The sequence below is a fragment of the Rhinolophus sinicus genome, chromosome 7, assembly GCF_057876585.1.
Source record: "Rhinolophus sinicus isolate RSI-liver-muscle chromosome 7, RSI-T2T, whole genome shotgun sequence".
Taxonomy (NCBI): domain Eukaryota; kingdom Metazoa; phylum Chordata; class Mammalia; order Chiroptera; family Rhinolophidae; genus Rhinolophus; species Rhinolophus sinicus.
Genome location: NC_142507.1, coordinates 51,677,388 through 51,690,252, shown reverse-complemented (window position 1 = coordinate 51,690,252; position 12,865 = coordinate 51,677,388). Strand labels below are relative to the sequence as shown.

The following is a 12,865-nucleotide window of genomic DNA, read 5'->3' as shown; positions in this document are numbered from 1 at the left end:
AGATAGAGATTACGTGTGAGTTTCTTATTATACCAAAGACACCAAAGGATCTAGAATCATATCTGAAGAGTGCTACAATGAAAAAAATGAGTGGAATTTCTGGGAAGCAGGAAAACAGAAAAAGACTTGCAGGAAAATAATGAGACAAAAACCCACGATATTTGCCTGAATGGAGTATAAGCTAATTCCAGTCAACCACTAAGCTGGAGACGCTGGAATATAGGAGTGGGAGAGAGGGAAGGATAGGACGAAACAAGAGCTCAAAACACTGACCACTCTCCTCTCACGGCTGCGTTTCATACCTTTTTGCTTTTGCACATACATTCCCTCTGCTGAGAAGGCTGCCCCATCCCTCTCACACTTTACGTAGTGGAACTCTGCACCTTTTAAATCCCAGCTGTATGTTACCACTCCTCTAGGAATTCTTCTGCCTACATGTTCATTTTCCACATAAGCCTATGAGTTTTTCAAGGACACAGGCATTATTACATGAATAAGTTATTTTTGTTAAACTTTAAAAATAGTACACATAAAGCTCAAGTCTTCTCGATTCTTCTTCTCCCCATTACTCTTTCCACAGATAACAGTTGGATCAACAGGTATTTATTAAGAGCCATATCTTATGTGACAAATAGTATTCTAGATGCTACGAATATAATAATAAGCAAAGTGAAAAAAAATCTGCCCTCATGGAATTTATATTCCAAGGGGGGAGGATGGAAGATAAACGGAATTAATAAGTAAAATATAATAACACAACAATAATAATGTAAACACATATCACTATATACAAGGTACTGTTCAAATGAGATAGAAACTGTCCCACTTCATGAAGAAACGGGGGCACAGAGAAGTCAAGGTCTTGCATCTTGAAAGTGACAGAGTTGGGGTACAGACCCAGATGTCTGGCTTCAGAGTTTGTTCTCTTAACCACGAGGTTACACTGCCGCTCTCTGCAGTGTGTTAGGTGAAGAAAATGCCATGGAGAAGAGTAAAGCAGGTTTGAAGGAGAGCTGGAGTGTTGGGGGTGTGAGATTTTACATCCAGTGGTGGAGGAAGGCCTTGCAGAGAAACTGACATCTGAGCCAAGTCCTGCACGAGGCAAGGGGCATATCCCTGGGGGAAGGGCAGGTGCAGGGGACCACGGTCTGGTATGTTCAGGGAACAGAAAGGAGGCCAGTGTGGCTGCCGTGAAGTGAATAAGGTGTTGGGTAGTGAGAGACGAGATCTGAGATGTTAAGGAAGGAGCGGGAGGGGAGTGTGTAGAGAATAGTCTAAGGACAGAACTCCAGCATTCCAAAAATGGGAGAAATGAGCCGAAGAGACAGAGAAGGAATGGCCAGGGAGGTGGGAGGACTGGGAGAGTGTAGTTTCTGGAAGGTAAGTGATACAAGTGTTTCCAAGTGAAGGGACTGGCCACCTGTGTCACATGCTGCTGACAGGTCAAGGAAAATGAGTGCTAAAAACTGACCCTGGGGTTAGCCATGTGTGGGTCCCTGGGGACCGCACAAGAGCAATTTTGGGGAGTGACGGGGGTGAAAGCCTGGACGGAGTGGCTTAAGAAAAGAGGTGAGGTTTAAAAGGATATGTGGGTTTAAAAGAATATGTAAGGAGAAGAATTAAAGACAGGGTATATAAACAATTCTCAAAGAATTTTGCTATAAAAGAGAACGGAGAAATAGTATAGAACCTGGAAAGAGTTAGGAGGTTAATAGAGGGTTTTTAAAGATGGGGTGGGGAGGAGAATAGCATGTTTCTATGCTTCTATTAATGATCTGATAGAGTTGGAAAAACTGATACGGAGTCTGTAGCGACATCCTGGAGTAGGTGAGCGGATGGGATGTGGCCGGATGGAAAGCAGAGAAAGGAGCAGTAGTGGGGGCTGTGGGCGTTGTAAGGGCTTCTCTTACCACTTAATATACATCGTGAGTAATATCTGCTTGATCTGTGCATCCTTAGTATAAAAAGATATTGAACTAAGCGTTTGCTGGGTGAGTACATGAGTCAGATTCCTAATTTTTAAAGAAGTAAAGACCCCAGCTTAAGTGTCACCTATTACGCTAAACTTTGCCTGACGATCTAACAATAAATACAGAAGCCTGGGGAAAGGTTAGCACTCAACATCTATGTCTGAAAACACTAGGAATCAGACACAGAGGTCACCCTGCCCCTCACTGGATGTACACGTTACCCGTAAAGAACTTCTCCTTATTTCTCAAATGTGCTGTACCTTTTTCCCTCTCCTGTCTTTAATTATGCTGTTTCCCGACTGCTCTTTCTTCCTATGGAAATCCAACTTATTCTCTAAGGCTTAGCCCAAATGCTGTCTCCTCTGTGAAGCATTTCCTGATTACTCTGCCAGAATTAATTATTTCTATTTAGGACACGTTTTATTTAACTTACATACATTAACACTTGTCAATTTTCTGTACCTAAAAACCTCTAACAACATAAGAGAGTGAATTTATTAGTCTTGAGGGTATAGTCCAAATTCGTTTACCAGCTGACCTCTTTCTGGTATTTCGTTTTAAAAATGCATAACAATTTTATGTTATTTTTCATAAAGAAGCCTTTTCAATTTTGAGATAAACATATTTTAAGGTACTTATCAGCGAAATTATTTAATTCTACCCCTGAAAAATCCCCCCAAACTATCTGAAAATGGACTCCAAAAGATGAGTCATGTTCATTTTGTGCCTTTGAGTCCCTGGGACTAATTATACCCTACTTTGAGAAATATAAATTTGTTTGACTGCCCCACTGGACGACAAGGTCACCAGGGACAGCGACATCTTACTTTCTTTGTGTTTTATCCCCTGCCGTGAACTATGCCTTGTATCATGCGGCTAGCTTCTCAGGATCTTCCCACTTGTTCCCAAACATCCTCATGACATTCTGTCAGTGCCCTTGGCTCACATTTCTTCTCGCTGCTCTTTGATAGAGGCCATAGTAACAGTAAACAAAACAACCCCAATGTCCAGGGACAGGTAACAGCTCAGAAGTAAGCTGTGGCGTGTTCACACAATGGAGTGTTACACAGCACGGAAAAGTGAATGAACAAGGTTCGAAAATGAATGGAACAACACAGATGACTCTTAGAAGCAATGTTGAATGAAAAAAAGTATACTATTTTTATAAAACTCAAAAATAAGCAAAACTAGACAATGCACTACTTAGAAACATATAGATCAGTGATAAAACAACAACAACAACCTTCCCCCACCAAAGCAAGGGAACTAAACACAAGATTTCGGATAGTGGTTACCTGGGAGGTAAGGGATATAATCGGAGAGAAAAACACAGATAGATCCACGTTACTGGCAATTTTCTAGATCTTGGGTTAGGTGAAGGATTCAAGGGTGTTCCTTATATGATTATACTTTCTAACTTATATGTTACACATATTCTTTTATAAATATAAAATATTAAAATACAATAAAGAAAAAAAGCTGAATGGGTTTCTTTACTCTGGAGTTTCTTAGAATCTTTAACATGCTAATGTGAATTGTGACTTTTCCAAGAGGATACAGTTTTCTCCAAACTTAGTTGATATCTCCCCAAACCAATTTCCTATGGAACAGACCTTGAGATACACTGAATTAAGATATAAAATATTTCTATTGAGGTTACTTTATCCTACGACACTTTTTTACAAGCAATGTAACTGCCTATTTAAAAAGGCAGCTGCTCCTTCCCAGTTCCCACCTTAGTACCAGATGCCTGATTTATGAGAAACAAAAAGCAAAGCAAAACATAAACAGGAGCCCGTGGCCCTATTTCCCTTCCCACTGAGAAGAAATAGGACAAAAAAGCATGGATCCAGCATCGTGCACGTATCATCTCCTGTGAGGAGAAAGGGTTATCCTCATAGCGCTCAGACAAAACATTCATTCCTCAGAGACATAACTGCCTGTACTATCAGTTACACAGAGGTCTGACAGGACAGTATCATCTGAGAATAAAAAGAGCTACAGATGTCCCTTCCCACCACGGGGAACATTTGAGACCACGTCAGGTTGTCAGAGCAACCACAACTACAGAAGGAGAATGGCGACCACCATTAACAAACAGAAAATACAAGAAACAGAGCCCCACATAACCTAACTGTAGCAAGCCTGGACTGCTGATGACGCGATGCGTATCTATTAATTATAGAAGTACTGACTCTGAGGGCCTCCTGGACAAGATTTTTAGTGAGCACAAATGGAAACTGAGCTGCTCAAATTTTTCTCCTCACAGACCACAGGTCATCTGGCAATTGCACTACCTTCAGAGGAAATTTTATCACAGCCTCAGTGTGTTCCTACCTGGGATACTAATGTAATCCTGCTCTTGAATGATGTTAAAGTGAGGATTTTCAAAACAAGTGATTTAGAAGAAGCATGGGTAATGACAGAAGTAGTGGTGATAAATATCCACAGTCTTTTTTACTCGATCTCCCCAAATGTAATAGCAATAGCAGCAGCAGCAAGTCACATTTATTGAGTGCTTACCTGTGCTGGTTACATACGGTTCCTCATCTAATCATCCCAACGGTGACATGAAGGAGCTAGTATTACCTCCATTTTACAGTTGAGAAAACTGAGGCACAGAAAAGTTAAATCATTTGCCTAAGGTCACACAGGTGGACACGTGGCAAAACTGGGATTTGAACAAGGTCGTCTGGCATTGGAGCCCATGTTCTTAATTGCTGTGCTTCACTGCCCCTTAAAAGACCAAAGACTACCGAAGGGTGACTTATAAATAACACGTGCCAGTCTAGCCCAGAAGCTCTCATGACAATCTGAGTGACAGAACACGTGTCCCGAAGGACGCACCATTCAGTAGGCGCAGAGGAAGGAGAGCTCCAGGCAGCTGAGGGTGATCAGCTCTCTACTATTTAATAATCCCAGTGGCATCACATTGATGGCTTTTTAAAATTTACAGAACATTTTTCTGTGGTGATAAAAACCATAGAAATGTAGATACTATAGGAAATAAAGAAGTAAATGAGTCACTTTTGTGTCACTACATAAGAGTTTTTGAGAGCTTCCTTCCATTTTTCACTTTTTATTATTGAACCCAACAAATCCTAAAACAAATACGCAAGTGCTGTATTGGGTCTTACAAACTACACAAAAAGGCATGTCCTACAAGCTTGTAAGAGATAAGGACATTTTTCTAAAATGCAACGTTTTGGCTGCCAGAAACAGAAATCCATTCCAACTGGCCTAAGCAAAGGAGAAAAGTATACTAGCTGGCAGGGGGTAAACTTCAAAACCAACCTTCTCCATATGAATGGATGATTTTTAAATTTGTGTTTAAGAATCAGGAGCGGCTAACTTCAGTGTTGGTAAGGGCACAGTGTGAAGGTGTAAACTAGTAAGATTTTTTGGGCTGGCAGATTAGTTACTTAGCATCTTAAAAGCATTTATACTCTTGGATGCAGCAATTTCATCTCAACATTGCTAGTGGCGCATGGAATCTATGATCACATAAATTTGAGCTTGAATTCCAGCTTTTGTACTTCCCTGCTATATGACCTAAGGCAAATTACTTAATTTCTCCAAGTTCCAGCTTCTTATTTGAAAACTGAGATCACAACAATATTACCTCTTCATAAGATTAAATGAGATAATATGTGTAATGAAGTCAGCAGACTGTCTGGCATATAGTATATACACAATTATTATTCTCCCAAGTGAACAACTGCACAAGTGTATAAAGATGGATACAAAATGATGTTTATTACAGCACTATTTATAAGAGTGAGAAATTATAAACAATGAATATCAAACAATATTTCTTTTGTTCACCACTGTATGTCTAGTCTCAAGATAGCTCCTGGAATGCAGTAGTTGCTCAATAAGTATTTGTTGAGGGAACAACAAGCTGATTAGTTAAATAAATTGTGGCACGATCAGATATCAGTCATTATACATGACATATATAACTATTTTCATTGAAAGTACATGTATAGTATATTCCCTCTTATTTAAAAATATGTGTGTATTAGTAATAGAAAAAGGTCTAAGAGGCTGTACACTAGGGTGTGACATTTCCTACGGTGGGATGGCAGTAGTATGGATATTTTCATTATCTTCTTTTTGCTTAGCTGTATTTACATTTTTTATTTTTGTCCTACAAGAATTACACATTGATTTTGTAATGAAAAGCTAAAAGATATATATGTTCCAGTGCACAAATAAATTGGAATCAGGGGCCACATCTAGATTTGAATCGTGGGTTAACTTCAAATTTTAAAACGAGCATCTTAGGAGAGTTATTCATTTATATGTCTATTTTCCCATTAGACATTGAGACTTGGAAAGACACAGAACTTGTTTTCATCTTTGTAGCACCTTGTACAGAACCTTACAGATAATCAACCCTCAGTAAATGCTTGTCAGTGACAGGTGATACATCACAGCTCTTGCAATGGTGCTTTGGTCAGAGGAGGAAAGTAAACACTCCCCCAGCCCCCAAATCTCCACAAAGATAGTGATGGTTCCAACAGTTTCAAAACTGATCCTGAAATGCCCATAAGTGAAGAAGAGTCTCCTCTGGATTCTTCTTCCTTTGAAATGCAAATTCTGTCACAGTATCCTAATTTTTCTGTAAATAATTCAGAGAGTGAATCAACTCGTGGTTACAGGAGAAGGTCCAAGTTTCTAGTGTTACTAGTTTAGGTCGAAATTTATAAAGTACCCATTGATAATATCAATCAGCCCCTTCCCAGCTTCAAATTTATTTAGAGAAATTCAAAATGCCAAATGTTTTCTAAGCCTAAACTGTATTATCTACAAAAAGACATTAATGTTGCTGATTTACTTTGTCAGAATCTTACGATTATCAACACTCAGGCATCATCTCAAGTAGTGATGAAGTTAACAGCTGCCACTAGTTAATCAAGTTAATAATATTTATGCAAAGAGCAACATGGTCTTAAATCTCATTCTTAACTATCTTTGGATGACAAAAATCTTAAAACAAAAGTAAATGATTCCTCGCTTTTATACTATTTTTTTCCCTGCTTTGATTTACAGTATTTCCCAAGTGGACATATTGTTCACTTGGTAAAAACATTTTGGCCACCTTACAAGCACTGTTGGCCACATTTGTAAGCAAGGGATTTTAAAAAATCATAGCCAGATAAATCTTCTTAAAATATTATTGTGACTGAGTACTTAGGTGCTCAGAGCCTGGAAGTAGAACATCTGAGTTCAATTCCAGTTTGGCCACTTACTAGCTCTATGACTTTGGACAAAGTACTTAACTTCTCTCTACCTCAATTTCCTCATCTGAAAAATGAGGTTGATGATAATAATAAAAATATCTGCCTCATCGGGTTGTTGGAAGAATTAAACAAAATAGAATGAGTACAGCAGCGCTAGCTAATAGAGATGTAAGTCACATATGTGAGGGGGCAATGTAATTGTAAATGTTTTAATAACCACATTAAAAAGATAAAAATCGGTAAAATTAATTTTAATAGCGTACTGATTTAACCTATATAGCCAAAACATTATCAACTTTAAAACATTATTAATGCATTATTTTACACTTTGGGGGGTACTAAGTCTTTAAAATCCTAAATGTATTTTATGCTTGTCGTATACCTCAAATTACAAGCCATATTTCAAGTGCTCAATAGCTACATGTGGCCAGTGGCTACCTTATGGAATAGCGCAGGTGTACAGTATTAAAATAGTGTCGAGCACATAGTATGTGCTAAATAAAGTTTACTTGTTAGTATCATCATAACCCCCATTTTAGGAAATGCTATGGATCAGTGTTTCTCAAAGCATGTGACTCGTAACAACAGCTAATATTTGGTGGTTCTAGGGTGTGGCACTAAATAGCACTGACTTACATACTGAGAAAACTATTCCTTTTTTAATTATCTTTTTATCTTTCTGACTATAGAGAGGAAAAAGTGTTAGTTTGGTACTACCGTGCTTTGTTCTTTTGAATTTTTAATTTTTTTATTGAGATGTAATTCAGACAAAAAAAATTTTTATGATATTGTTTGATGATTCTGACAAATGTTTACAGTCATTTAACCACTTCCTCAATAAAGACAGAACATTTCCATCACCTGAGCCACGGTGGCTTACAAATCAAGAAACTAACAAAATTCAACAATAATAAGAGCCATGAGCCAACCCTGACCTTTGAATACATAATGTCAAATTGCTTTCCAGAAGAGTTATTATACCAACTTACACTTCTACTAGCAATATTTGACACTGCCTCATTGCACATTTTTATCTTAAGGAAATAATCAGAGATGGGACAGGGTTTATCAATATACACGATGTTTATTGCAGCATTACTTATATCAAACAAAAATTGTAAACAATCTAAATGTCTAATAGTAATGTTAAAAGACACATCCTTAAAATTGAAATTATATAGCAATTATGATTATCTTAAATAATTTTTAACTCATGGGAAAATGCTCATTATAATTAAAGGTGAGAAAAACAAGTACAATGTGATCCTAATTATGTCAAACATAGAACAAACAAAAGTCAAAAACCTTTAGAAGAAAACATTAGGAAGAAATATGCCAAAATATTAACAGTGGTTAACTTTGAGTTGCATTATGAATGATTTTTACTTCTATATTTAATTTTTTAATTATAATGAACATGAATTATGTGGAGCGAAAAGCCTATTTGTCTTCATCTGTCTGCTAGCTAGAATGAAAATAACTGAAAAAGGGGACCATTAATTATTGTGCAGGCCGAGAGCTAATGAGGGTCTCATGGAATCCAGTAGTATTACAGGGAACCTACTATGTGTAGTCATTACTATTGGCTTGAAAGGGAACCTGGCAGTGAGAGGACTGCTGACCTGGGGTCACCTCCTGGCAGGAGACGTTTCTCTTTGTCAGAAGCTGTAAGAAGTACTGAACGGACAGCCCCGCGGAGCGGACTGCCTTTCAGGCGGGGCTCGGGCCCTGGCAGCACAGCTGGCTGACACCTTCACCGGGCTTCCCTTTCCGCTTCCTTGTTTATCCTGAATTCTGAGAAGGCAGAGGGATTTCTTGTACTGGGAGAACAACCTCACCCATACGGCCCTGGCTCTTGGCCTCCCAGCTCACACAGCTAACTGCAAGTGCCAACGCTGCCAGCAGGGACGCAAACTCTACTATTGATGAACTTGTGAAGTGATAGGCAAGCGAGCTGCGAATCCAAACCAAGAGGCTCAGTTATTTGCGAGGTAGGATCATATGCATCAAAAACCCCAAGAGGAGTAACGGCTCGGTCCACTGCAGCTGAATAACTGGTGGGGATAGTTCACCTAGGAACTTGCCTTTTACCATAACGCATATCATTTTGAACATGTAAGAGAAATAATACTTCTCTTAATTCATATGAGCTTTGATACAAAGCCAGGCAGCCCTGCTAACATATGTCAGCTGTCATGGTTCTTCTCAAAACTCTACCAGACACACGAAAACTTGTACACAAATGTTCACAACAGCATTATTCATAACAGCCAAAAGGTGGAAACCACTCAAATGTCCATCACTGACGAATGGATAAAGAAAATATGGAACATGCATGTAGTGAAATGTTATTCAGCTGTACAAAGGCATGAAGTCTTCATAGAGGCTACAACAGGGATGAACCGTGAAAACACGACACTCAGAAGCCACTCACAAAAGACTATGTATTGCACGATCCCTGTTATATGAAATGTCCAGAGCAGGGAACTCTACAGACAGAAAGGAGCTGAGTGGTTGCCTGGGCTGGGGGTGGAGGTGTGGAGGAGGCTTCTTTCCGAGGTGATGAAAATGTTCTAAAATTGACTGGGGTGGTGGTTGCACATATCTGTGAACACACTAAAAGCCACTGACTTGTATACTTTATTAAAGTGGTGACTTGTAATTTTCATGAATCATATCACAGTAAAGCTGTTTAAAAGACCCCAGGCCCTACAATGCTAACTCACAGCGCATATGGGTCCTCATGAGGAGGTCTACAAGGCCCGCCATGACCAGGCCCAAGGACCTCTGCCTGCATCTCCTCCCCTTGTCACCTTGGACACAGCTCTGCCAGGCCTGGGGTGCTTTTCCCCCCCAATCATCTGGCTCACTCTCTCCCCTCCTTCAAGTCTGTGCTCAGATCTCCTTTCAATGCGGCCTCTCCCCGGCACCATCCGTACTGAGGAGTGCGACTCCCCCTCTGCCCCCTTGTGCTCACCTACCGATTTCCTTTGCCCTGTGCTTATCACCTTCTGATTTACTGTCACATTGGCTCATTTATTACGTTTACTGTTTATTTCCGCCTCCCTCTGCATGAAAATGTAAGCTTCTTCCTGTTATTCATGGAGGTATCCCGATGCTCAGTAAATACATGAGGAAGGAGTGAATTAACTATTGACTTTGTGCTGTTCTCACTTGTTCAGTAAACATTTATTTGTCTAGTCTAGAACTCAGATGTTGGTGAAAATATTTGTAGTGCTGTAGAACTCATGTCGTCGATGATTCCTAGAAGCTGAAATCTGACTTGTTCCCTCCTGATTGAGGACTTAGTATGACAAATGAGACACATAAAGAGGGAAGTAGTATGTGGAGAAGGAAGTGATTCCATCAGAAGGGCAGACCCCGAGACGGGAATGACAGTCTGCACACATGAGCCTGCTTGGACCCCAGGACACAACGAACTTGGGCAGGCACCTACTCATGTTGGGGGCTCTGCTGGGGGCTGTTACCCAGAGCCTTTCCAGGGCAGCTTCTCTGCGTCCAGAAAAGCCTGAGAGCTATGCTTTTAAAGAGGGCCCTGTAATCAGTTCTATCCTTTAGTTCCTTGCATGTCATTCTGTACAGAGGAGAAGGGAAGGCAATCAAAAATTTCTTATTAAACTTTATATGGCTATGGAGAAGGAAATATCGACTGCCTCTCTTTCTTCAGAAGGAAATTTTATTAAGAATGTTGCTAAGGGGACAATTAGCTTCTGTAAAGTGCCTTTTAGCAGCAAGTAACACACCTTTTATTTTTAAATAGTGTTTAAATCTAAACAAAGATAATCACAATTACACCTAATCAGAGCAAGGCCTCCCTATAGAAACAAGTCCTGTAACTACAGAAGGGCTGTAGAACACTTCATTGTCACCAGGGCTTGGATCACTGAAAAATACTGTCACAAAAGAACTGTTTTAAAGAAATAAGGTACTTAAAATAGAGTGACAATATATGTAAAGTACTTAATACAGTGCCTAGCACATATTAGATGCTCAATAAATATTAACTATGATTCTTACTTTTATTAGCAGCAGGAACAAAGAGAGGAACCTGAATAAAATGGCTATGATAGTCTTATGTCACTCCTGTGCTTAAAAATATTCAGTGGCACCCCACTGACTACTGAATTAGGTACAGAAGCCTCAGGTTGACCTTTTAGGATGCAGGGTTACCCTTCCAAATAATATCACCTAATAGTTTCCAAATCACTTTAGAGTAAAGTTCACATAATGTCACTATCATTTTATACTCTCCCAAGACCATAATCACACTGACACTTCCATTTCTGGAATTAAGGCAGACTAAATAAGGTGAAAATTATCTTGCAGTAAAACACATAGAAATGCTGGATTAAAAAAATGATAACATCCTTTTAAATGAATAGCTAACCTCTTAAGAAAGTAAAGGAAATCTCCAATAATCATCACAAAAAGGGAACCAAAACTTAGGTTGATAAATATAAACCCAATGGTAAGTGCCAATAGGGCATTGTATTTGAACAGCCACAGAGGGAATTAGAATGGAGACTCCTGCGTAACGTAAAGGCCCTCACTGAAAAGGTGGACTGAAAACCAAAAAATCTTCTATCTGCACAGGGAGATAGCAAGGAAACTGGAAAATAAACTGGTACTGGTTCTGCGTGGTTCAGGAACTTTAGTATAGAAGTTAACGTTAAAAAATAGTTCCAAACTTAAATAATACTCTTTGGGTACCTGGCGTAAATGAAAGGAAAACTAGGCAGGAGAGCTACGTCTTCAACTTTGGCCCTTCGTGAGTCCCATAGATGAAACCTTGTTTAAGATACCTCATAATCCAAAATTATAGAGCACATCTAAATACAATCTTTGAAATTGAAAACAGAATGGACAAATTAAACACAGATTAGACATAGCTCAAGAGAGAATTACTGAACTGGAATACTGAGCTGAGAAAAATTACATAGAAGGCAACACAGAGAGGTAAATGATAGATAATCTAAAAGAGAGGTTAAGAGAACATGAAGAATAGATGAAGGAAGGCCTAACCTACAACTTATAGGAGTTCCAGAAAGAGAGGACAAAGAAAATGGAACAGAGGCAATATTCAAAGAACAATGACTGGAAAATTTCCAGAAATTATGCCAAACGTAAATTTTCATACCAACTAGCATAATAATAAAAATAAATCTACACTTAGATACATAATACTGAAATAAGAACACCAAAGACAAAAAGATAATCTTAAAAAGAATCACAGAAGAAAATATTGCCTACAAATGAAAAAATTACCTAACCTAGGATATTTTCAGATGAAAACATCAAGTTGACCAATAATTTAAAGTACTACTAAAGAATGTTCTTTAAAAATTAATGGTTGCCAGATGGGAGGGAGGTCAGAGGTACATGTGAAAAAGGGGAAGGGATTAAGATGTACAAATTGCCAGTTATAAAAATAGTCGTGTGGATGTAAATTACAGCATAAGGAATATAATCAATAATATTGTAATAACTATGTATGGTGTCAGATGGGTACTAGACTTATCAGGGTGATCACTTCGTAAGTTAAATGTCTAATCACTATGTTGTACACCTGACACTAACATAATAATGTATGTCAACTGTAATTAGAAAATTAAAAAAATTAAAAAGTAA

The 12,865-nt window shown here is 38.7% G+C and overlaps 1 protein-coding gene across 2 annotated transcripts in view; it reads right to left on the bottom strand.

The window, feature by feature from the left end:
* The window catches only part of VPS45 (vacuolar protein sorting 45 homolog), a 50,773-nt gene that overhangs the window by 3,193 nt on the left and 34,715 nt on the right, over positions 1-12,865 (bottom strand). The window lies entirely within an intron of this gene.